This window comes from Musa acuminata, chromosome BXJ1-2 (assembly GCF_036884655.1).
Source record: "Musa acuminata AAA Group cultivar baxijiao chromosome BXJ1-2, Cavendish_Baxijiao_AAA, whole genome shotgun sequence".
NCBI classification, from domain to species: domain Eukaryota; kingdom Viridiplantae; phylum Streptophyta; class Magnoliopsida; order Zingiberales; family Musaceae; genus Musa; species Musa acuminata.
The window spans coordinates 13128772-13153135 of record NC_088328.1 but is presented as its reverse complement, the minus strand read 5'-3'; the positions used below and the strand labels follow the sequence as shown (position 1 = coordinate 13153135).

The 24364-nt window shown below is 33.1% G+C and overlaps 1 long non-coding RNA gene across 27 annotated transcripts; it reads left to right on the top strand.

Annotated features, from left to right (window-relative positions):
* The first annotated feature begins 3503 nt into the window (after nt 1–3503).
* LOC135595551 (uncharacterized) lies at nt 3504–18593 on the top strand. Of its 27 annotated transcripts, XR_010480460.1 has the most exons (9): nt 3504–3663; nt 4193–4341; nt 4439–4754; nt 4858–4917; nt 4996–5435; nt 9963–10012; nt 12577–12639; nt 13157–13219; nt 17921–18593. It is a non-coding gene; the product is annotated as an uncharacterized LOC135595551 (long non-coding RNA). The 27 variants fall into 27 exon arrangements; XR_010480462.1 differs by lacking the exon at nt 13157–13219; XR_010480458.1 differs by having other exon boundaries at nt 12577–13219.
* The last annotated feature ends 5771 nt before the right edge of the window (nt 18594–24364 follow it).

Here is a 24364-nt window from a genome sequence, read left to right as displayed (position 1 = left end):
TTGGACCGAAATTATGCTAACTTGTCAAGAAATCCATTAGGCTTGTTAGAAGGTCAAATCAGTAACCTAAAGCAGGTCTGAGCAATGGTACTGCCAAGCCTAAGTAGTAGTACCGCTTGAGTTAGCCAAAAAGCACAATTTATGCTTTTTTGATAGTTTCGACGATAATACTGCCTAGACCGATGGTGGTACCACCAGAGCCTGGATTATTGGCCTCGTGATGACGATAATATTGTTCGATGCCGATGGTAGTACCGTCAATACTCCGAAATTTCAAGGATTTAAATTTTTTGCTATATTCTTGAAGCCTTTTAGGGTCTATAAATGTCTCCCTCATGCTTGCTTGATGGGGTACTAATTCTTGAGCATAAAAGTATTGTAAACTCTCTCTTTGAGTATTGTTTGAGTTTCTTCCTCCTTGAGTTTAAATATGATTCAAAATTGTAGAAGATGGGGTCTTTTAAAATAGAGTGAGTATGAAGGTTCTCTCCTAAGCCTGTTAAAAGGAGAATAGTTATAATAAGAGTAGTTGATTTTTGCCAAATGGAAAGAAGATTAATAGTGAAAGCCGATGGCCTTGTAAAAAGATTAATTGGGAGTGAACGTAGGTCAAGATGACCGAACTACTATAAATCGGTTTGTATTTCTTCTCTTGCCTTGATTTGCTATTGTTTACTGATTTACTTTACTTGCAACCCTTGTACTTTTGGTTAATCGCATTTTCGATATGAATTTATTGATCAAATTTTAAAATCAATTAAAATTGCTAGAGCACTAATTCACCTCTCCCCTAGTGCCATTACGATCCTAATAAGTTCTTTCATTAAAGTGTCAGCTAATGACTTAGTAGTATATTTAAATTAATATTTAAATATTCTAATGTATTAGTTGTAGACTATAATTAAGTCTAAATATTATTAGCAAGTATCATAAAACTAAGTCTTTTAGACTTTTTTATGATTAGTTATCTCAATTGTTTGTTTTACATAACTTTTAGTAATTAAGCCTATCCTCAAGTATACCTTCAATAGTTATCTTCACTAATCTGATCAAGGTCTAATACACCAAATACAAATTACATATGCTCAAGTCATTTAATTCAGAAAATATAGGGATATTTATAAGAATACAATAAAGGACGTATCACTATGATAATATAATATTAATGCTTTAAGTTCTTCAATAAATATTGAACTATTGTTATAATCTCTATTTCATTTTGGGTGAAATATTGGCATAGTTAGTGTTCATATAAAATTATTTATGAATGACTTATACCATCGTCATGAAATAATATTGTTACCTTTGGGAATACAACCCTAAACTGTAAGGGTATCAAAAATAGTATTATTCTACCATATCACATAATTATTCAAAATAGATTCTCCTTTGAGATTATCTAAATCTCCTAATCATGAATGATATTTTGAATATTATTTTTTAATTTTATTTAGGACTAATTCTTTAATATAATTTTATAAGTTATTGGTCCAAATCACTTTGGTGGCTACATAACCAAATTTAAAATATCATATAAATGATAAGATTTTTATTGTAATTCACATCCCATAAGTCTACTATCTCAGGTTATGAAAGGATATTTGTACCCTCAATGATGTAGCGATTGTGCAGTGTCAATGTGTACAATGATTGCAGCAACATTGCTGTTACTGATTGTAGTAGTTGTGATAGCATCGCTGCTAGAAGCCAATGTTAATTGGATGCCGGCAACTGCATGTAGGTGGCGATTGCACCACGCGCAATGGCTGTGACTGGTAGCTGCGACACCTTGCATAGTGGTTGTGGGTGACAGTCGTGTCATGTGCAAACGATGATTGTTGCGATTTACATTACAACAACGACGCATTACGTACTGGCTGTAGTGCCTCGCCCAAGTGGCGGTCGCACACTACAACGATCATGACCCTCTCAAGTGGCGACCACCCTCGATGACACTATCGCCAATAACAAACTATCGATAGTGATCTATCAATCAAACATAAGAAACCTTACATTATCTACAAGCAGGTGATAGGATAAATTGAATAGAAAAACGTATCGACAATACTAACGAATCCTTTATGCATCATAAATAAAAACATCTAACACTATTTTGCAAGTGAAAGATGTTAACAAATAGATCAAAAGTATCTAATTTTAAAACTATAACTTTGATACCAATTGTAAGCATAAAAACATAATATGCTATTATTAAGTGAAAGAATTTTAATGTCAAAAATCTGAAATTAAATAAAAATATATACGATGTGTATCTTTCAATATTGTTCAAAAAATCATTTATCGGATCTATAAGCTCACCATCATCAAATCTGAGATTTATGTGATGTCGATCTACAAGAAGAACTAAACTCACTTTCTCCTCTCTTCCTATCATTCATAGGACCAATATGATCAATGAATTTAGGGAGAAAAAGAATATTAGAGAAGATCTATAATCCCTTAAATGTCACGTGACTAGGGGAGTTGAGAGAAGATATATAATCTCTCAATCATGTCATGTATCCACACATTCTCGTACCTATGTATTTGTATATCCGTATATTCAATTATGCATGTTTTATTATTATGTTAAGTTTTCAAGAGGTCTTATCTATTTATAAGCGATAGTAGAGGATCTAAGATAAATAATTAGAAGCGTTCCTTCTATCAAAAATATCTCCTAAGGAATCCTATTATAATTAGACTTTTTTGTCTATTGATCAATAACCGTTATCAAACTTTAATTATGTCTAATATATATAACCTAATTAAATAAAGACATAATCTAATAGATGTATCATTTAATAAGTCCTCCTAACATAAATACGTGTTATTCTTACAATATCGACTCAGAGTGAAAATACAATCTACGTTCCTCACCAGGTTCCATGGCTCACTAGCATATAAAAATAATGCTGGTATTTATTTATTTTAAACTTTATAAAATTTGTCTATTAATTAAATACTATTTATCTCTTTGTCTACCATTTCCGGTTGGTGGTCATCTTGGGTTCCGATTGTATCCTTCTTTTTATTTTTAGTTTTTTAAGACTGAGTTCACAAAGTTATGGTGAAACTTGACCACCTCCTCCGGAGGTCAAAGTTTGGAGCTACGTTTCCGGTCAACAAAACACACCGCACCACGTGACGAACGGAAGCTTTATCCACCGCTATCTCGTTTCCACAGAAGAATTCTGATATTTATTTATTTATTTATTATATTATTATTATTATTTCTTATGGCAAGCAGCGTTTCGGGTCACGAAATCAACGGAGTGCCTCGAGGATGCGTCCGGGACTCGGGAACCTTCGTCCACCTTCGGCGTAGGCAATTGCGTATATCCAACGCAAACGTCTACCCAACACCGACCGTTCCACGGACCCATCCTTGTCGGCCACAGCTAAGAAGGATCCATCTCAGCCGTTGCTTCTTTCTTTTATTCTCTGATCTAGATCGTTGGCTGCCTCACCGCAACCCTATAAAGGACGGGCTCCCTGCCCTTACTTGCGATCGTTGTTTTGGTTGTTGGCTTGCGTGGTTACGCGTCTGCGGTGTCCTTTAAGTGGATCCTCAGCCATCCGTAATCGATGATTTCGTTTTCGGATTGGACGATCCATCGATCGTTGATTTCGTTTTCCGATTGGATGATCTGTTTCCGATAGGTGGTGCATCCAAATCCTCAGCCATCCCTTAATCGTTGATTTCGTTTTCGGATTGGATGATCTGTTTCCGATACTTGAAACTGATCTACTTTCCATGCGGGGTGTATCAAAAGCCTTGAAACTGATCTGTTTGGATGATCGTTTTCGGATTGGATGATCTGTTTTCGGATAGGTGGTGCATCCAAATCCTCAGCCATCCCTTAATCGTTGATTTCGTTTACGAATTGGATGTTCTGTTCTCGGCACTTGAAAACTGATCTACTTTCCATGCCGGGTGTATCAAAAGCCTTTTGTTCATGTGGCTTTCGTTTTCGGGGACTTGGACATTGGTCTTGAACGAATCGGGTGATCTATTTTCAATCGGTGCGGATCGGAAGCGTTTGATATCTGTTGTTTTCGTTTTCTGAACGAATTGGATGATCTATTTTTTTCCCATAGGAATATTGAGAGGCTAGGAGTTCCGATTATTGGAATCCGACTAGTGGATTATTCTTTAACCGCTCTTTTTTTTTTTCTTGCGATCTATCAGAGGGCTTCACAATTTTGCCGGATTAAGGCCATTTGCGACAGATTTTATATGTACTTTCGAAGCGGTAGGTGAGGCTTTGGTGTTTGTGTGGGTATTATCTTAATGGAACCCTCGCGGAGTCTGTGAGGCAATTTGTGAAGGTTGCTCTGGTATGCGTTGCACGATTAAATATTTTTTCCATTAGATAGTGTTCTATTTAAGGGGTTTCCTTACTGTAATGAACGCTGCTTATTATCATGGATGCAGGTTTTCCGAAATGATCTGAACAAGGGATGTGTCCTTTTTGATCTGGTTTAGTTGGCCTTCGTTACTTTCAACTTTTATTTGTTGCATTTATGTCCACCAGTTGGTTATGTTTGTTTGTTTTTATTTTTTGTGTGCAAGGGAAAGCTTCTGGATATGATATTTGAAAGAGAGATGTGTGTGTTTTGCTACCATGCTATGATATTTGGTTTGAGATATACGCTAACGGTATCTGCATCAATGCTGTGTCTTTTGGATACTCTAGTTGGATTTAGACGGGTATCAGGGAAGAGTTCCATCAACTTCTCATTTTTTTGAGGTTGCCTGTTAAATTGTTGATTATTTTTCCTGTCCTCCTTTTGTCAGCATTTTATATATATTGAAGTTAAGTTCTCTTTGTTTTCTGAATGTTCTATTCCTAGGGTTTTTGTGGGCAGTTGCCGAAGCATCATCGTTAGGCATGATTCTATTAAATAGAGATGGTAACTCACCTTTGTTGGATTGTTTTTGGTATCAGACCTAGGATTTTACATTTTTGATAAGGCTAGTTTCTGTGGCAGATTCTATATGTGTCATCGACGCTGTTGGTGGGGCTCTGGTGTTTTTGTGATTATTATCTGTATGGAGCCACACGTAGCTGTGATGCAGTTTGTAAAGGATGCTCCAATTAAGGATGCTCTGGTTTTTGTTGAATGATTTAAATAGGTTTTCCATTAGATAGTGTTATATTTAAGGGGTTTCATTGTTGTGACATACGTTGCTTATTATGATGGATCCAGGGCTTCCGAAATTATCTGAACAGTGGATATGTCCGGTTTGTGCTGGTTTAGTCAGCCCTTGTTACTTTCAAACATTAATTGTTGCCCTTACGTGCACAAGTTGGTCATTTGATATGGTTCTCATCAAAGTATGGTTGTTTGTTTTTATTTGTTGTCTGCTAGGGGAAGCTGATGGACATCTAGTTTTGCATGGGCATGGGACATTTTTTTGAAAGTGAGATGTGAGTGTTCTGCTACCTTCCTATGGTATTTGGTTTCGATATGTTCTACTCTATCATCATTCATGGAAGAGGTTCCTTTCACTTTTCATTGGCTATCTAATTGTTGATTGTCTGTCTACTTATTCCATTGGCATGCTTGGTACATTTTATAAATTTGCACTTTTGAAGTCAGTCTTTCTCTTTGTTTTCCGAATGTCCTATTTGTAGGGTTTTTGTGTGCAGTTGCAGAAGCATCAGTATCAGCATTAGCCATAAGCCTGGTTATTAGGATTATGACCTTTCTTGAATAGAATTTTTGGTATGAGACATACGTTTTGCCTGTTTTAAAAGGATAGTTTAGATTTAGGTGTTTAATTTATGCATGTTTGTGATATTAAGTTTTTGTCCAATTGTTAATTGTTCTTCTTGTTGTGAATTTTTAGCTGTTACTTGCTTGGCAAGTCTTTTTGGTCATACTAATGTCTCATTTGTCTCTTCTTGGATTCTTTGTTAGATTTCTATTTTGCAGCTTAATTATCTTTTTGTTTTAACCTGCCTCTGGTCATCTGATGTTTGGTTTCAGTTAGCTTGTAGATGTTTTTTTAGTATGACATTTAATCATTTTTTGCTTTGAGTAAATAACTTTGATTGGTCTTTACTTTGATTGGCTCATGTTCTATTGTTTTTTATTCTACTTTATCTCTTATTTGTTGGCATTTTTTAAGTTCTCTGTACAATTTATAGTTTTTTGTTCCATGTAAACTTTTTGTCCTTGTGTGTTTCTAGTGTAACTTTTGACTGGTGTCTTTTATGTTGCCCTATAATGCTGATGTGGCCTCATATGAGAGATTATTTTACCGTAAACAATTCATCATGTTGTTTGTTTGCAGGATTTAAATTGGGTATATGGAAGGTTATTTTGTTTGCCTATTTGGTTTATTACATCCAGTTGTATTCTTGGCTGCTCTTTCCAGATGAAATTTGGATTTTCTGTCCTGGTTTTCTACAATTAGTTATGACGTTTGGTAGCAGGATTTTATTTTGGAGTTAATACATTTCTAAATTGGGTTAATTACATCCTTTGGTGTTCTTGGCTGGTTGTATTAGAGGAAGTCAGATAATTTTGTTGAATAACTTGAATTCTGTGGTCATTGTTTCCATTGGCGTCATTGCTGTTCATTTATTGCCAAAATGCAGTCCAACAGTGCAAAGTTGTTACATTTGAAAGGTCATTATTTTCACCGACTTTTTGATCCTCTGGCTTATAAAAGTTCTCTGCTGCGTTTCTCTTCCTTTTAATTAACTTCCATTTCTCTTTTGAATCATGTTCCCTTTGTCTTGTGTGGAAGCTAGGACGTGGTAATGATTTTACGTACAGGTACTTGTGCTATTAAGGTGTCTTTGTTGGTGATCTTGGGTTATGATAATTGTACTTGATTGTTATATCGATTTTTGAATCAATTCAATAGCACAATTGATGGCTTCAAAAACAAGTGGGTTTTAAGATGCATTGTTACTTTTTTCTTGTATCAAGTTGGAGGGAGGTACAGACATGCTGTGTTCTCTTGTTTTTCCTTGAAATTCATTTTATATTGCTGATTTTTATGAGAAGTAAGTTATCTTCTCAGGCTGATGTACTTTTTGCTGCTCATTTTATGTGTTGTTTGTCTACTTGAAGCTTGTTTTGGGAGCTGGTTTTCATGTTAAGAAAGATGGGTTTCTCTTCAGCATGGAGCCTTCATATTGTAAACAAAGGAGTCCAATTTTCATCAAGGAATATTCTTGTGGGGACCTAATTGCTAATTGAATATATTTCCTTTATGAAGATTCTTCAACCATAGCTGATACAAACAAGTTTACAAGATTGTTGTTTTGGTTTGCATGATGAAGAGAATAGAAGTTCTACCTGTACTCTTGACGGAGATATCTTCTGGAATGTGCCCAAAAAAATTCATTATTTGCATGTTGTTTTTGATAGTATGTGTAGACAATATACTTAGTTCTATTGTGATCAACATTAGGTCTTAGGGAGTTTATGATATCAAAATGTCACAGACTTAGCTAGAATTGCTTAAGTCGTGAGACACCATTGCAGCAATTGTCACGGACTTAGCTGAAGTTGCCTAAGTCGTGAAGCATCCTTACGTCAACTTCTTAAACTTAGTTGAGATTTCCTAAGTCATGAGGTGCCATTACGATATATGCATCCGTAAAGGGTCAACCTAATTGTAACCTTGTGTAGGTCTCGAAAGACCTGTAAAACATAAGTTAATTAGTTTAAAAATGAGCTAAGGACAAGTCTTTTTATTTTACGAAGAGGGAAGCTTTACAAGCAATTCAGTGAGCACCTTGAGTGCAAGAGAGAAAAGAGAGGAAAGAGGAAACAAGGACTTTAGAAGGTTGATTGAACAAATACAAGTCCGTAAACAATTGCCCACCAGGTATCGGGCGCGAAGGCAAGTTCCTATCAAGTTATAATGATTATAACTGAGATTCTTTATTATGAGAGCTTAAGAATTTTGTTGCTAATTAACCTTCAAAGATGGATAAGCTACGACTTGCAGCTCCACCTTTTCACTTCAATCATTGATGTTCTAGCTTTGTTTTTTTATTAGTTACTGGTCATTGCATGTTGGCATGTTGGTGGATTTTTTCTTCTTATGGATTTTGACTTGTCATTTGATTAATCTAGTGATGGGGTTGGATGTCTCTTTAGTTCTCCCGGTGTACTTTCTTTTGTTTGGGTAGATAAAAAAATTTGCTTACTCCTATTTTGGTGTATATTTTGGTTTTAATAACCATACAATGTCAAGAACTACTGTTGTTTCCTGTGTTTGATGCATTATGGGCTTATATGGCTTTGAATGAGTATATAAGTTTATAATTTCTTTGCTTATATGTGTTGTATTTCAAATGTGTTTGGGAAAAAGAAGATTTTTAAGGGCGAGGTGCATCTTTTCTCTTATATCAACAGAATAAACAATTTTGGTTGGTTCTTTTATTCCAGTATTCTGAATTTGGAGACTTGAATGAGTTCTATGATGAAGCAAAGATATATGATGCCAGGAACCAAGATTGCAAAATGTTTGTAAGCTAACTATTGATTTCTTCATTGTATAATAGTCATTGTTTTCTTCATTGGATTGCAGACATGAAAAGATCGACTTCCTTTTGCAAAGCTAATTACTGTTTGAAAGTTAATTATTAATTTCTTCACTGTAGTTGGAACCAAGATAGGCAATACCGAATGATACCGCCCGGTACGGGTGGTACGTACCAGTCTGACGGCATACAGGTACGCGGACCGCTCGCTATCGGGCGGAACAAAAAATAATAATAAAATAATATATATTTATATTTATATATAAATATTTTTGAAAAAGGTGAGGGGAAGGAAAAGGTGATGTCGTCGAGGCGAGGCGACGTCGCCTTTTAAATAAATAAATAAATAAAATAAAAAAATATATATATATATATCGCTCGGTATATCGTTTCGTACTGTATCGAGCGAACGTCGAAATGTCGGTACGGTACGGTATTGCGAACCTTGGTTGGAACATCTACATAAAGCCTAGCATAATCAATGTTAATGGAAATTCATAGGAAAGACCCATGATTAAGTAGATTGAAAAGCTTGGAACTGACTTTTGAGTTGATCCGCTAGTCCCCATTGCTGTTGCCCATGTTGTTGGCAAGTTTTGATTTTGTAGTAATTTCCGGTTTGTACATGTTTATATGATTTAAAGAAATGTGGAAGGTTCGATTAGGACACTGAAAAGGTTGGAAAATGACTTTTGAGTTGATTCGCTTGTGTCTGTCGCTTGTGTTTGTTGCTGTTGCCTGTGATGTTTTGCAATTCATTGTTGGATTTTGTTTTATTTTCCTGTGCCCACATTGAATGATTTGCTTATGTTTTGTTACAGGTGATGTGAACAATGTAGTTGGAACATCTACGGAAAGCCTAGCATGATTAAACAGAAATTCATGGGAAAGACTTTATTGGCTTTAACTGGTTTTCCCAGGATTAACATTAGATTGAAAAGCTTGGAACTGACATTTGAATTGATCCACTAGTACCTGTTGCTATTGCCCATGATGTTTGCAAGTTTTGGTTCGATTTTGTTCTTTTCCTGTGTGTACATGTTTATATGGTTCAAAGAACTCTGGAAGGTTGTGTTTGGTTGAAAGGGGGTGGTGCATTTGGATTGAGATTAGCAAATTGAAAAGATTGGAAGATGACTTTTGATTGAGATTAGGGCATTGAGAAGGTTGGAAAATGATTCTTTAGTTGATTCGCAAGTCTCAGTTGCTATTACCGGTGATGCTCTGCAATTTATGGATGGATTTTGTTTTATTTTCCTGTGCCTACATATTTGTATGTTCCAAAGAACTTTGGAAGTTCTGTTTTTGGTTGAAAACATGGTGCAATGGGATGTTGTATCTATTACACAAATTGGTTGTACCAAAAATTATTGTGGACTAGTACTCAGATTTTGTCATAAGTTATCAGATCAAGGTTTTTGATATGGTTGTGTATGAATCATGTAGGTGGCAAGTTGCATGTTTTGAGCTTCCAATGGTGATGGTGGCTGGCGTTGGTAAGCTGGCCAGATACATTGTTCTTTCAAGTTGGTTCATCCATGAATTGACATTGTATCCATTGATTTAATTCATGATTGTTTGTAAGAAAAATTTTAATGTTCGATGTGTTGGTAATTATACTTCTCCTAAGAAGTTTATATAATATTATTTGGTAGCTTACAAGCTTTATTTTTTGTCTGATTCTGGTAGTGTTTTGTCAGTTATTGGGTAGCATGATGTTGGTTGGGGATGACTCTATTTTGTGTCTCAGATTTGTATGTCTTGGGTTTTCTCTTGAACAGGAGTCTTTGACAAGGCATATCTTTGATGAGGCATATCTGCCATGTTCATGTAGTTTTGTTTGCTCAAAACTTGCTTTTTTGCGACTTGCAATTGTATGACCCTTTTTCTGATATTGTTATGCTTCCATGCTTTAACATTAATGTTTTTTAGTTGGCATTTGTGTGTATTCTTGGATTTTTCATGACTAAATGACTGTTCATCACCAATTTTTGAGTGTTTGTCATGAGGGGAATTTGTCCTCAGTTTTCTTCGTTGGTGAGGTGTTTATGAATCTTAATTTTGTTTATTAGGAATTTCGGAGTATCTAATTTTGGTTGTATTTATTTATTGAATTGTGAATTTTTGTATTACATTATTGTTTCATGATTATCTTCTATATTGTTTGTTGATATTTCAAAACTATTCCAGTAGTCTATATTTTTTTAGTAATTTGCTAGGTTTAGATAGTAAGCTGAGTTGGAAAATGATAAGTGGAAGGTGTTCATAATTGTCTTCAGGTAACAATAAAATATTATTTAGTAAAAAATATAACTATTGGGAAATAAGCATATGAGATTGTTTGCAAGCATGTTTGGAAACATGTGAAGACAAAATTTGAAGCTTGAAGAATATGAGAAAAGGGTTATATAGCTATCTTGAAATTAAAGAGCATGTGTTTATTTATCCCTTGTGAATTTGCTTGGACTGTTTATGAGGATGTTATGATACTTGTGAGACTTTTTACTTGGTGTTGCATCTTTGAATTATTTTAGAGCTTATTCAGTGACAATTCCTGTTCAATTATGTTTGTTTTTTTTAATTATTACACTTTCCATGCTTTTACGACTAATTTACTGTGTTGAATGTATTTCCTGTTCAATCATGTTTGGTATTTTCTTTGACTACATTTTCCAAGCTACTATGATTATTAAATTACATTTTCTTTGACTACATTTTCTTTGTCGATATATTTAGCTACTATGCTATTTGGTTATTAGTAATTTGATTTTGTTGTTCGTATAGGTTGTAGCATATTTTACAATTAGTATGAGATTTGCATTGATTATCGTTTATCAAACAGATGGGTTTTCTGTTTAGAATTTAAAATTAAATACAAAAACGAACAAGAATAGAAGTAAGACTGGTAAATTGGACATTGCAATAACCACTTTACCATCATTGTTGTTTTCCAAGCTTAGCTAAGAAGACTATAAAGTTGGATATTATGTGATTTGTAGTTGCATTGGATGTTTTTTATGGTCAGAAGTTCATTGCTGGATAGGTATTCTCCAGGGAGGTTGATCAACTTCTCCTTTTGTCAACTTTTGGTGATTGCATTGGACTTCTACTTTACTGCTTGATTGTTTTATCTAATTCTATTTATGTATTCACATTTTTCTTCTTCTCTTTTTTCCCTAATTGTCTTTATTTTTTCTGGTGGTTGGTAAATTTTCTATTGTTAATCATAAATTCTATAATGGTATTCAATTGGCAAATATGTTGGGCATATGATAGCTGTTGGCTTGAGAATTATGGGCATTATCTTTTTCCATGTGATAGCTGTTGGCTTTGTAGTTATCTATTGGTTCATTTTGTGAGAAGTCTGCTTCTTGTTTTGCTGTTCTGTTGTGACATTCCAGAAGCATTGTTCCATCACCTGGTGCAGTCTGGTTTTGCATATATAAGAGATATGATGACATCTATCTTGACTCTCTCCAGATAGATTATAAAGCCTGGTGACTGATACATTTGCTTATTTTCTACATAATACACCTGGTCTCTTTATGTATTCATTTGTTGTCTTTCAGATCTTCTGAACATTGATCTCCTCCTTGATTTTTTGATGTGTGGCATCCAATAGCTTTTTTGTTTCTGAAATTTTGGGGTGTCTTAGCTTCTGAACCTTAATTTTGGGTTTTTAATGTGATCTTTCATGATCATGGGGTCATCAAAATGTCTGTTTTTGTTGGAACTTTCTGTGATATACTGATAATGAAATTGGTACATTCTCTGTTCTAATGAGTTCATTACATCCATTGTTATTTTTCACTTGGCTATTGAAGAGCCTATAATTTTTATGTCCTGATTTTGGTGTTTTAGTTTTGGTTAATTTTTCAGAATTTCCTTTTTTTTTCCTCTTGACATTGCATTGGGTGGTACAAATTATTTTGTGCTTCATCTTTGTGACCCATTGGCATCATAATTTCTGTGGTCTCTTTCCCTTTATTCAGCTTTTGCTTTTCTTTTCTTTGAGACACATGCCTGTTTCTCTTATTCTATGCTTTATTTATTGTTCAAGAAGCTAGGATGGGGCTAACAGTGAATGCAGTGAACCTTTGGTTGGTGATCTCGAGCAATAATGGTATGTAATTTTGACAGTCTGTTAAATATTCACCAATAGGTCACTCAGCGAACTGGGTTTTCAATTCTATTATATTTTGTAGTTGCAGCAATCTGTAAGTCATTATATTTTGGTTTCTGAAATTTTGGGATGTCTTAGTTTCTGAATCTTGATTATGGGGTTTAATGCCATCCATCATGATGAGCATGGGCATTTTTATATACAAACTAGGTCATCAAAATGTCTGATTGTAGGAATAGATCATAAAAGTGTCAAAGAACCTATAGATTAATTTTCACAATATCCTTTTTTTTCTTTGAAGTAGATTTTAGTTGTACATTGCCTTCAATTCTATATCATAATTTTTGTTGTTACTTTATGGACATTGTATTGGGTGGTACAAATTATGTTGCACTTCATCATTGTGAACCATTGGTACTAAATCTCTCTGTTGCTCTCTTTCCACTTATTCAGCTTTTGCTCGTCTCTTTTTCTAAATATGTGCTTGATTCTCTTCTATGCTTTATCTATTGTTCAGAAGTTAGGATGAGGCTAACAGTGAATGTGGTAAACCTTTGGTTGGTGATCTTGACTAATAATGGTATGTAATTTTCACTTGTTTGGATGGTCTATTAAATATTCATTAATTGGGTCATTTGGCAAACAGGTTTTTGATTTCTGTAATATTTTGAAGTGGCAGCATTCTGCTAGTCATGTTCGAGTCTAGGGATGTTTAGATGTACTCTATATATGAAGTTTTTTCTTTTGCATTATTTCTGAATTTTTCTTTTTATTCCTATATGCATCTATCTCATGTTACTTCTTTTGGTTTTGTATCTTGATCAAGGTTCGTGATTTCGTACCGCACCAGAGTTTCGACGTTCGCTCGGTACTGTATGATACTGTATAACGAGCGATATATCGTTCGGTATATATATTTATATTTATATATATATATATATAATTCGGTGATGTCATGGAAGCAACGTCGTCTCGTTTATATATATGTATATATATATATTATATATTTATATTATATATATATATTATATATATAAAGTTTATATATATTTATATATAAATATTCGTCGAAAAAGGCGATGTCGTCAAAAAAGGCGATGCGACGTCGCCTATTTATATATATATATATATATATATATATATATATATATATATATCGTTTTGTCTGGTAACAGGCGGTTCGTGTATCAGTCAGCTGACGGACCAGTATATACTACCCGTACCGAACAGTATTATTCGAAATTGCATACCTTGATCTTGATTATGTTATGAACTATTTCAATATGGTTAAAGAGATCTTACCGGTCCGTATCGAGCTGACTAGTTGTTGGTATTGTACGTATCGAGCTGTATCGAATGTATCGAAACATGGTACATTGGGGCATATTGATATACTACCCATACTGGTTCCTTGTTGGACTGGTATGTACCGCTCATACCGGTACATTATGGTACAACGAACCTTGAGTGTAAGAGTTATAAATGAGTTCAATAGCTCCTACTGACATCCACATAGTTATAGTTGTCTTGTTTTTTTTTTTGTCTTTTGTATGTTCGGTAAATTAATAATTTGTTTGTTTAATGTTTTCTGTTTGGCATTTGTATTGTCACAAAAGCTACTTCCTCTTGAGTATTTTCAAGAAAAAAGAAACCATGCCCATTGGTGAACATTTTGTTGGCAGCATTCTAATGCATGTTAGGGAACATCATCATGATAATTATAAGCTTCTCTGAGAGCTACTGTAGGAAAAACTTGGATTTTGTTCTTTACTGGCAGGGCTTATGAATGATACTGGTGTTTTGAGTTCGAGACTTAAATAAGCCCATTAACTTACTCTAGGGGCTGTTCTGGTTATGTAAGCCACACATTAATATGAGCAAATACATCAGAATTTCTAAATTGGATACTGGTGAACCTACATGGTACATGGATACAGAATGGGGTATTCATAATTTCATATTATTGTCTATCTTATAGCTTGAGCTAATCAGCCGTAAGTGTTATTTTTTTGGTAATGTTGAAAAGAAGTTTCAGGAGTCCCCACAAAATTAAATGTTTCAGTGGCATCAATGTTATACAAACTCCCTATACAAAATTCTTGTAAAAACTTCAGTGGTGAAGAACCTCATCGATTGTTTACATTGATTTATTCAAGGTGGTGGAAGGCATTAACAAATTTTTTGTAGTTGAAAGTTTTTTTTGTGGTGCCTCAATATGTTGGGATCTGTTTTTTGTCTTCTTAGAACTCTGACATGTATATTCCTTTTATATTAGACATCAAAGAAATTTTTATTTTTTATCTGTTGTTAGTTGTAATTTTTTACTAGGATGTTTTTTGATTGTGATGTCAAAAGAGTGTTCTTAAGTGATTTAAAGGTAGCACTGTTGTGGTGTTAGAACACTGTTTTAGTGATCATTCAAGTATTTAAACGTTATTTTAAGCACTATGTAGCCTTGTTTGGGTAACTACCTTTTTATGTCGTGTATTGTGTGTATGCCCTATACTGTGTATATGTATTGTGTGTATGCCCTATACTGTCCTATACTGTGTATTTGTACTAGTTGTTTTGTAATTATATGTGAATTTTTTGCATGTCTTGCGTAACTGATGTGTGTTCTGTCTTGCAATGTCTATAATTCCTTGTACATGACCATACTGGAAAGACATGAGAATGTCTTGGTTGTTGCATTTGGTAATGTGTATTTATGCTAGATTTATTTTCTGACTACATAGATTAGCAATAACTTTATATGATGCAACTTTTGATCCGTTTTCATCCTTTCTTTCTGACTTGTTATCCATTCCACGCTTAACTGACAGAAACTGTCAATGTTGTATAGTGATGTCATTTTATTCCCCTTCGATAGTATAATTTTGAATTGTCTTGCCGTCCATTCGAACCAAAGAATTGTTTCTCAACTATCAGACAGACACTAGTTTAGGTCTAAGAATAATATTGAGTATTAGACCTATATCTGTTTAGTCCCACATTGGTATAGGTCTAAACCATATTGGCGGGGAAGGGTGTGGGTGAGGCATCACACATAGAGCCACGAGGCCTTGCAGTGGGAGCATAGGGCGAGGGCGACGGACGGGCTAAGGGTAGAATTACAACAATTAGGGGTACTATTTGGGTAAAACGAAAACAAGGGTGATCTTCTGGAAAAAAAAGGGCATCAACAATATGTTTACGAGCTCTTATTCAAGAGCCATGGGATAAAAGCACCACCTTGTTGTTTCAGCTGTTTTGTGTTTCCTGATATTACTAAACTACTTAGTTGATTTTTCTTCTTTCATGTTGTTAGGGTTCTCTGGTATCATCGATTGAGATGTGGTCTGTCATGAACTTAAGCATCCTTTAGTAGTTTTATTATTGTTATAAAATTCTATTTTTTTATGAACCTAGAAGGTCGGGCAGAGAACTATGCCAATAATGATAGCTAATATTTAGATCTGGGCTGTTAGTTATCATTGTGTTTGAAACATTAATTATAGAAGGAAAGCGGAATTTGGGTTTCTTAGTTTCTTTAGTTGATTCTTGGTCTGCTCATGATGAGTTGTAGTTTCTTCAGTTGATTCTTAGTCTGCTCAGGATGAGTTATAGTGTTTCTTCTATCGGTTCTTATTCTGCACCAGAGTAGTATATGATGTATAGTATGTCATCTTATTCTGCACAAGAGTAGTATATGATGTATAGTATGTCAGATTATTGGGAGTCCTGACATTGATAGTCAGTTTCAATGAGTTCAGCTGGTTGGTTCATCAATTTCATACATGAAATGGTTCTGGATTTTGGATCCGCATTTTGTCAGTGTCATGAGCAAGCTCTGGTTATTCTAATTGATTAGGTTTTTAATTTGCTGATACTCTTCTCCAAGGGAACCATACTCTTAGCTAGAATATGAGCTTTTGCAATTGAAGAATGTAATTGTTGTGATTGGTCAAAAATGGTTTTAATGTTCTGATACTCTTCTGGAAGGGAATCATACTCAGCTAGAATATGGGCATTTGCAATTGCAGAATATAATTTGTTGTAATTGGTCGAATAGGCTTTCCTATAATAACATGCAATTAGTAGGATTGGCTGGGATGCTAATTAACAGTGCTTTTGAATTTGAAGAATGCAATGGTCGTGGTTGACTGCAAAGTTTGTTAAATTTGTTTGTGTTTAGGAGGAATGCCAATTATAATTCTTTTTGCAGCCAAAAAAGTTTTTCATGTTTGGGCTTTTGAAGTTGATCTTGTGATTGCTTGACAACCATCAGTATCTTGCGGTATGGATTAGATGTGCAAGGTTCAGATAGATGGTGCAGGTTTTATTATGTAAAGAAATAGAACACTTCGCCTACAAGCCTTGGTTTCATTATTATTCTTTTTCCATTTCCTTGCTTGGTTGGCAACATGAGCATTGGTATTGGTAGCAGATCATGTAAATGTGAAGCTTGTTATATTGGGTTGAAGCTGCTAATAACTTGATTGATGGTTCTTTGTTTGGTTGATTGGTTGACTGATCATCCCAATGGCACTGGAATGGTTGATTCAATTTGTTGGGACTGACCGATGGTTGTCTAGTCATTGAGTTATTAGTTGGGACTGACTGTTGAATAATGCTGCAGCATGATGTCGATTATAGTTTATAGTTTTGACTGCCATCATATAATGGCACTGGAACTGTTTGTTGGTGAAGTTGTGGAATAGTGGTGCAGGTTTTAGGATGTCGTAGGGTTCAGTTTGATTGGGCTTTGCTAATCAACCACCCCTACCATGTGTATTTGTTCTTATTTCAATGTTTTTTTATATTAAGTTTGGTTTGACATCGTTTTGCTAATGGCATATGTTGATTATAGTTTGTCTCAGGTAAGGTTCAGTTTGAGGGTTTTGCTAATCGACCACCTCTACCATTTTATATTTCGTTGTTCTTATTTCAATGGTTTTCTACATTAGGTTTGGTTTGACAGATTGGAATGACTGAACAAATATGTCATTGTATGTACCTTTGCACTTATATGCCTTGTACTTTTGTCTGTAGCCCTTTTGTGGGCTTGAAACTTTTTTGCATTTATTTTATGTTTCAGCAGTGTTGGATGGTTTTGTTTGTTGCCTAATAATGTGTGATCATATTTTTTTTTCGTATAAATACAAATTTAGTGGAATTTGCTTGTTTCTTTCTTTTTGTCGAACATTAGTCTTTGAATATTTTTGTCATTTTGTTGATTTTGTTGTATTTGGTGTATTTTAATGTATTATTTTTCTCTGGTTTCTGTATGCTTTTGTTGTAGATGCGGGATGACCAAAACTACCTCTTTCCAATGTTTCTTCAATTTGGAGTTATAGTATAATATTGGTTGGTTGGTGGTTGCTTAACGTTGATTGTTTGTAATTTCTTTTGTAGGACTTTAATGTTATGTTTAGCACTGTTACAAATGCTTCAATTTGGAGTGGATACTTTTGTCTAGTTGTGTAATAATTTGGAAACTTTTGTGTCTTCACATTGATTGTCTAAATGGATAAGAGGGGGTGGGCATTGCTGTAGATAATGCATGCGAGTGGACGATCGTAATGTGCTGCTTGTGAACGTGAATGCTTGGTCGTGGGTTTCTGTTGTTATAATTTGAGATTATTGTTGGTTGCATTTGTGTTTGTTTTGACATAATTTTTAGGTTTATTGCTTGACACTGTCATTGCATGTTTCAATCCTGGATGAGAAAACGTGGAGGGGGCAATAGCTGATCGGTACCTCTCTGTTGTAAACAATCCAAATGATCTGCGAGTATCACTACATGAATGCATTGCTCAACCTGTCCATAGGAGCAACTTGTATGACTCTCATGTTTGGTTTTAGAAATTCGAACTCTAGGGATAATATTTCTCTTTGAGGTTTCTGTGTAGTGTACATTGTATATATAATATCTTTTCAAAATGGAATGTTTTATCAAATTAGAATTTTTTCTAGGGTAATATTTCTATAGATGTACTGAGATCTTTTTTTTTTTGGACAATAGTAGATGTTTTTGAGTGTCATTCAAAAGTTAAGTGTCTTCTATAAAAGTTAATCATAAAAACTTCTAACATCACTAACACTAGTGGGTTTTGGTCACTTTCTAATTATTTTCATGTTTTCTTGATTAACATATATTTTTTATTGTTAATAACATATCCAAGAAAAGTAATTTTATTAATACAAAAAGTATATTTTTTAAGATTTGTATATAATTTTTTTTAAGTATATAATTTTTTTAAATATATTACATGTTCATTTAAACTTTTGCTATACATAAGTATATCATCAAAATAAATCAATATAAATTTTTTAATGTAATTTTGAAAAATATGGTTCATGTTTAGTTTTTCATTTGTCTCGCTCATGCATTCTTAATAGATGGTATCTAGATTTTAAATCAATTTTTGAAAATATATAGGAATTGTGTAATTAATCTAATATGTTATCTTGCCTATGAGTAGGATGTCTATATCGTGATTTTGTTGATGGGTTTGCAATCAATGTATTTTTTTAAGATTTATCTTTTTTGATTCCCAACAAAACAAGAACTATACATGGATTCATACTTTCTTACACACTTATTTTTGGATATCCTTGGTCTCTTCGGGGTTGTATTTATATGCTGGGTTATTTAGTATGCTTATAAAATCAATTTGATCCTCAATTTCTTAAATTAGTGTTTAATCATTAAAAACTTCTTGGGGTAAGAGATTTTTATTTTTTTTTTCAAAAGATCAATAATAACATTAAGCAAATTCGTATCAATTTTATTAGTAATAATTAAAATATCTTTGTATATAAGTACAAATAAGGGTTGTTTCATGGTTAAGATTTTATTTACATCACTCATTTTGGTGTAAATATTTATTTTTTTTTCTTAACCTTTTTTTGTTCTCTCTTCTTGTGTTTCCTAATACTCTTATTTTTATCACTAAATTTTTTTTTCTTATTTTATCCCTAAAGTTTTGGTTAATGAAGACTCAAACTCCTCATATTGTTGTTTTTTATATATTTGATCTTAAAAAATTATCTTTGGAGGCAATGGTCGAAGCTGATATTTTTGCCTATGATCAAAGAATAATGGTTCTTGAACCGATCATATATTATCCTTTGATCATATTGCCAAGGTTTTCCTAACATATAACCAACATACATAGGTACTACATTACATCAAACTTCATCCTTATATTTACGAATTGAAAAATAAATTAACACTTGATTTATTTGTAGTACATTATCAATCAATCATTGTATTTTGTAAGGTTTTAGATGTTCGATAATAGGTAATTTCAGCTTCTCCACGAGCAAGGTGCTTGTCACATTTATTCAACTTCCATTATCAACATTCACATTGCATAATTTGTTAGTAATCAAATAATAAGTATGAAAAAGATTTTCATCATTTTAATTACTAAGTGTGCATTGAACAATTAGTATTTCACCTTTAGTATACTATACATAGAATGTCATCATCATCTTCTCTCACTTTCAGATTTCATAATTTTATCATTCATAATTATAACTCTTTTATTAGGATATTAACGTGTCACATGTTCATACTAAAGGCACTTGAAACATTTAATGCCTCTAGTTTGATTATGTTGATTCTTACCTAATTGATTCATTTTTGTCTTTGTTGTTTGATTTATTTTTGTTTTTAGTTTTATTAATTTTAAGTTTAATAATTAATGGGTTTATCATCATTTTTACTTTAATGTGATTTTCAAGAAGAATCCGAATAAGGTTTTGAATCATACCTTGTGCCTTTTATTTTGAGTTGCCTCTCAATCTTTATGGGTACATTCACCATGTCCTTAATCTCTACATATTTTTGCCAATCCCTATAGTAATAGCTAGAGACATCTCCTCATGATTTGTTTTATCTCCAACCAAATCTCCATGGGCTTTTTATCATTTTTATGTTTGTCTTTACATAATTAATCCCATCAAATAGTAACATAATTAAAAAATTCAACAACGATTAATTTTATCTTTCTCTTCGGAGTAGTTGTGATATTCAAAGATTAACTTCACTTTTTTGTTCCCACTTTAAATATGCATCTAGATTATTTTTTTCTTGAAAAGATGAAATTTTCATTTTGTTGCCGCTTATGATTTTATCCACACCATCAAAATGTCCTCTCTTAGTTTGTCTCGTAGGATTAACATCTTGATCAATTATTGTAATGTCATCTCCACCATCATCTTCATTATCAACAAAGGTTGATTCTCTCATGTTATGTTTCACATTATAATCTATTAATTGTAACATCATGTCTTTTTAGATGATCTTTTACATCTCCCATCACTTTGAACATATGTTAAAATTGTTGATGCAAGAATTATTTGATGAAGAATTCATTTTTTTATCTTTAGACATGTTTAGAAAAACAAAGTTAGAATAACCTCACCGATATTTCCTCACGTGGTTCACTTAAAATTTTTGATTTATTCCACTTGTGTTTCACACAATTTTTGGTCGATCTCAATATTGATCTCACCACTCTTGTTTTGTACCTTTTTTGTTTTGTTCTATTCTTAGATTAACTAATATACATAAATAAATAATTTAAATTATGATAATTTGAGGATAGTAAAATTAGACAGATATAAAAGAAATTAAAAGATAGGCTAATTTAAAGATATGTGAAATATACTTCATTCATAAGCAAATATTAGAATTCAAATATGAAAGAAGAATTTTTGGAATAAAGGAAGATTTTCATATCGAATCAAGAATTCGAACGAAAGATAGAATTTCGTAATTGATAAGAATTCCTTGATTTCATAATTTTTTTTTAATTTTGATCTCTTTCTCTTCTTTTTTTTTTACCATTGATCTCTCTCTCTCTCTTTGATATTTTTTACAATATTTTTACTTTTTGATTTTTTTTTATTTTTTTTATATTATGAAGTGTGAAAAAAATAAATGAAAAATAGTAATAAGACACGAAGCAAAGATAAAGGAAGAATATCAATTATAGATACGGTGTTGAAAGAAGAAAAAAAAAAGAAAAGGAAAAGTTAAAAGATAACAAATAAATGGATACTCAAACTTATGAGTCGTGCTTTGATATCAAATGATGAAAATACAAATTAACATCATCTAGCGAATTGTAACAAGACGGATCGTTTAAGATTGAAGTAAGAAAAATTATTCTAATCATTTTATCAATAAAAAATTAATGAAATAATTGGAACAGTAATTTGATTTCCTTAAAATGTTACAAGCAGAAAAGCTTGATAAGTTTTAAAGTTCTTACAAGAACTTAAAAATAAAATACTCACCAGTGTTGAAAGATGATTATACATTTTAATTGCCTCCCTACAAAGGGAGTCAGCTTTGTTTATATAATACAAGGCCAAGTATAAAGGGGATAAATCTATTAAATATATTAAATAATATTTATATTTTAAATTTATGAATGTAGATCATTTGTGAATTTATCTTGAATTGTTTTGAATGATTATTCATGAATAAGCTCATAATTCCTAATTATTGAATTTTAAATTTTGATGAAGAAATCAATTGGTAAATTGTTTGATCTAATATATATGTTGAGATAAGTGTGCAGGATTAACTACGATAGTGGTAGACATGAAATAGATGTTGAGCCGGAGTTAAGATCGAGATTTCGTTGAAAGTTTGAGAGTTCGTCGGAAGTCCAGACATTCGTTGGAAGTTCTGACGGAATTAACCGAGAAGTCTAATAGCTTGTCAAAGAAGTTTGTCGTAACTCGCTAAGAAGATCGTCGTAAAGTCCAAGAGCTTGTTGGGAATCCGTTGGATCATTGTCGAAAGATCGTCGGAAGTTTGTCGGAAGCTCGCTAGAAGAACAATCGACACACCTGATAGAGTTTGCTTGTTTAAATGTCTTAAATATCGTAATTAGACCTTAAGTTGAGTTAGGATTGAGAGGTAATCTCACTAACTCAGTTAGGTGTCAATTGGGCCCTTAATATGGCTGAATTTGGCCGGTTGAAATAACTTATTTAACACCTAAAGTCACGATCGGCGGTGGCACACCTAGGGCCAGCGGTGGCACTGCTTATGACTCGGCCTCCTAGGTGCTTTAGGCGGTGGTACCGCTTAGATTGTGTGGTGGTGCTACCGATAGTTAATGTTATTAAGGGTCGAGTATTTATAGACCCCAAGTGGTGGTATCGCCTAATAATAGTGATGGTACTGTTAGTATCCTGAAATCCGAGGTGTGACATTTTTTTGTTCTAATTCTGAAGTCATTTGGGGTCTATAAATACTCGACCCTTTTTTGAATGAAAGGACATGAAAGTGTGAACAATATCTTTTCTTGGGGTATTAAAAATGTTGTAAAAGTACAAAGAGTCCTCCCTTTCTAGTATTGTGATTATTCAAGAGAGGTGCGAGGCTTGTAAGGGTTACCTCCTAAACCCGTGAAAAGGAGGAAGCGCTGTAAAGAGATGGTTGGTCTTCATCTATTGAAAGAAGACCATTAGTGGACACCGGTGATCTCGACGGAGGAGAATTAAAAGTGGATGTAGGTCATAACGATTGAATCATTAGAAATTTTGGTTTGCATTTCTATTATTGTCTTTTACTTTGCAATTGCTTCTCTTCCTCCTTGGTTTTTACTTTTCAAGCAATCTTTCGAGATCGATTTTTATGGTATGAAGAAATTTTTCGGATTGTATAACCCTATTAATGCAAAGTTATTATTAATAGAAATATTATATTTGATGATCCATTGCAAGTGAAGTAAAGATTAGATGGAATTTTTATTTCACAAAGAAAGCATGCAATGGATCTACTCAAAAAATAACTTTGCTACTAACAGGGTTATATAATCGATATGCTTTCGATCGTAAGGAATAACCAATTAAAATACATTTTTTAGATATTTTATCAAGCTTATGATGATTTTGTGAATTCACCAAAGCATAAGCAATATAACCAAAAATTTTTAGATGTCTAACACTTGGTTTTATACCATACCAAGCCTCAAAAAGAGTTTGATTCATAACAACCTTTGTTGGTGAAATATTCAATAAATAAACTACTGTTGCAATTACTTCTACCCAAAACTGATTTGGAATTTGTTTTCCTTTAAGCAAACTTCTTGCCATTTCAACGATAGTCTGATTTTTACGCTCAGCTACAACATTTTGCTCTGGTGTATATGGTGCTGTCAATTCGCTATGAATATCATTTTCTTCACAAAAAAAATTAAACACATTAGATAAAAATTTACCACCTCTATCTGTCCGAAGTGTCTTTATGTGTCTATCATTTTGTCTTTCAACAAGTATCTTGAATTTTAAAAAATTATCAAATATTTCATATTTAAATTTTAGAAAATATATCCAACTCATATAGTTATAATTATCAGTAAACAATAAAAAATATGGACTTCCACTAAATAATTTTGTATTCAAAGGTCCACATAAGTCAGTATAAATTAATTCAAGACAATTAGATGCTCTCCATGCTTTTCCAATAGGAAATGGTTTTTTACTTTCTTTACCATAAATTCATCCTTCATATACATCAAGTGTATTAATCTTGGGCAATCCGAAAATCATTCCTTGTTTACTTAATAACCTTAAACCCTTAATGTTAAGGTGTTATCTTAAATGTCATAAATTAGACTTATTCTTTTGAGTTGTGGCAAGCGCATGCCTTTCAATATTTGACACATCAAGTGGAAACATCTTGTTTTGCATCATGCAGACATTTACTATAATC